Here is a 3276-nt window from a genome sequence, read left to right as displayed (position 1 = left end):
TTACACCAGACTTCTCACCAGAAACTATGAAAGCTAGAAGATCCTGGGCAGATGTCATACAAACCCTATAAGAACACAAATGCCAGCCCAGGCTATTATACCCAGCACAACTTTCAATTACCATAGATGGAGAAAACAAGATATTCCATGACAAACCAAACTAACACAATATCTTTCCAGAAATCCAGACCTACAAAGGATAATAGATGGAAAACATCAACCTAAGGTGCAAAACTATACCCTAGAAGAAGCAAGAAAGTAATCTTTCAATAAATCCACACAAACCTAATTCCACCTCTTACAACAAAAACAACAGGAAGTATCAATTACTTTTTCTTAATATCTTAATATGAAAATTAATATTACCAACATATCCTAATTGATTAAAATCCAAAAACATGAGGAATTAGAAATTCGTTGACTGTCATCCAATGATCTCTCTAATTTGGTAATTGGAGAAATAGGTCCAATATTGTACAATCCATATACACTTTCAGCTTGTTTGTACGTGACAGTGTCTTGCTGTGTACCACATAATGATCTTGAAATTTTGCTTCTCCTATCTCAGCCTCTCTATTAGTAGTATTGTTAATTGCATGTTTTTATAGTATACTATGGTTTTCAGAACAGCTTATACATTTCAAAAGCATTTATACAGCAAAAAGAAATGTAGACAATTAAATTCGGAAGGGTTTTGTAAGAGAACAACAAAGAATAAGACTGAATGCTTTGCTTGACATTTGTAACTCTTGTATCAAGTTACCACAGTAAGAGCCAAGATTTTAAGCTCTACTAAATATAAAACAAACAAACAAATAAAAACACCTTACATATTTATGTTCATTTAAGAAAATATTAATAGAGATGTATTATTTTGAAATATACAGTTAATACATTCGGAGTTATTTAAACTTTATATTGAGAAAAATGTATATATTTTCAGTATTGTTGTAGACAAGCATCTATATAAGACTCTTAAATTGATTGTTATTTTATATCAAACAACTTTTATAATACTCATTTTTATTGTTATAATATTTTATAAATTTTAAATATGACAAAAAAGATATTGTAGGTATTGAAAGGGAGTCTCTGGGAGGAGTTGGGGTACAAAAGGAAAACAATAATGTGATTTACTTCTATTTACTTAAAATATGTTTTTAAATGTTAACAAGTTCAGATAAATTGAAATCATGTAACTTTTATCATTATAATGCAATAAAACTTAAAAAAAGAAAAAAGAAAAGCAGCAATAGAGGAAATGTGTTTCAATAAAGTTCTTTAATTAAAAAAAAGAGATGGGAGAAAGAATCTCAGACATAGAAGATACAATAGAAGAAATCGATATACACCATAATAGAAGAAAACATTAAATCTAAAAGACTCCTGACACAAAACATCCAGGAAATCTGGGACACTATGAAAAATTCAAACCTAAGAATAATAGGCATAAAAAGAGAAGATTCAAAGCTCAAAAGCCCAGAAAATATCTTCAACACAACCACAGAAGAAAATTTCCCTAACCTAAGGAAAGAGATGCCAATAAATATACAATAGGACACCACATAGATTGGAACTGAAAAGGAAATCCCCTCTCTACATAATAATCAAAACACAAAATCTATACAACAAAGAAATATTAAAAACTGCAAGGAGGAAAAGCCAAGTGGCATATAAAGGCAGGCCTATTACCATTACATGTCACTTCTCAAAAGAGATCCTAAAAGTGAGTAGAGCCTGGACAGATGTCTTATAGACTCTAAGAAACCACAGATTCCAGCCTAGACTAATATACTTAGCAAAACTTTCAATCACCACGGATGCAGAAAATAAGATACTCCATGACAAAACCAAATTTAAGTAGTATCTATCCACAAATCCAGCCCTACAGAGGGAAAACTCCAAAGCAAGGAAGTTAAATACACATTAGAAGACACAGAAAATAAATGACTTCAGATCAGCAAAACCAAAATAAGGGAAACACACACACACACACACACACACACACACACATACACACACACTACCACTACTACTAACAACATCAAACTCAATGGAATTAGCAATCATTTGTCATTAATATCTCTCAACATCAATGGTCTCAATTACCCAATAAAAATACATGGGTTAACAGAATGGATAAGAAAACAGGAGCCATCATTCTACTGCATACACAAAATGTCCCTCAGTATCAAAGTTAGACATGACCTCAGAGTAAAGGGTTGGAAAAAGATTTTCCAAGCAAATGGGCCCAAGAACCAAGCTGGTATAGCTATTCTGATATCTAAGAAAATAAATCTGTCCAATCAAAATTAATTAAAACAGATGGAGAAGGACACTTCACTCTCATCAAAGGAAAAATCCACCAAGTTGGAATGTCAACTCTGCTCCAAATGCAAGGAGCCTACCTATACTAGTAAGGAAACCTTACAGAAGCTTAAATCATGTGTTGAACACTCACATTAATAGTGGGAGACTTCAACACACAGTTTCACCAAGGAACAAGCCATCCAGACATAAACTAAACAGAGAAATAATGGAACTAACAGATGCTATGACTCAAACGGATGTAGTAGATGTCTACAGAACATTTCACCCAAACACAAAAGAATATATCTTCTTCTCAGCACCTCATTGAACATTTTCCAAAATTGATCATATACTTGGTCTCAAAGCAAAACTCAACAGATATAAAAAAAAATTAAAATAACCATCTTTATCTTATCAGACCACCATGAATTACAACTGGACTTCAACAACACAAAGAACAGAAATCCTACACACACATGAAAACTGAGTAACTTCTGAATGAGGACTAGGGCAAGGAAGAACTACAGAAACAAATTAAAGACATCCTAGAATTCAATGAAAATGAACGTAAAACATACCCAAACTTATGGGACCACAATTTAAGTGGTGTTAAGAGGAAAATTCATAGCATTAAGTCCCTTCATAAAGAAATTAGTGAGATCTCAGACCAGCAACTTAACACCATACCTGAAGGCTCTAGAACAAAAAGAAGCAAACAGACCCAAGAGGAGTAGATGGCAGGAAATAATACAGCTCAGAGCTGAAATCAATAAAATAGAAACAAAGAGAACAACACAAAGAATCAACGAAACAAAGAGTTTGTTCATTGAGAAAATCAAGAAGATAAACAAGTTCTTATCCAAATTAAAAGGCAAAGAGAGGAGTTAGACGTGCGCCAATGTGGCAGCTAGAGTGCCTTTGCTCTTGCAAGGAGCCAGGGAAATAAAACGATAGAAGCCTCAAAAA

The sequence above is a fragment of the Mastomys coucha genome, unplaced genomic scaffold, assembly GCF_008632895.1.
Source record: "Mastomys coucha isolate ucsf_1 unplaced genomic scaffold, UCSF_Mcou_1 pScaffold8, whole genome shotgun sequence".
NCBI classification, from domain to species: Eukaryota; Metazoa; Chordata; class Mammalia; order Rodentia; family Muridae; genus Mastomys; species Mastomys coucha.
The sequence above is the reverse complement of the archived record's forward strand: the minus strand, read 5'-3'. Positions refer to the sequence as shown.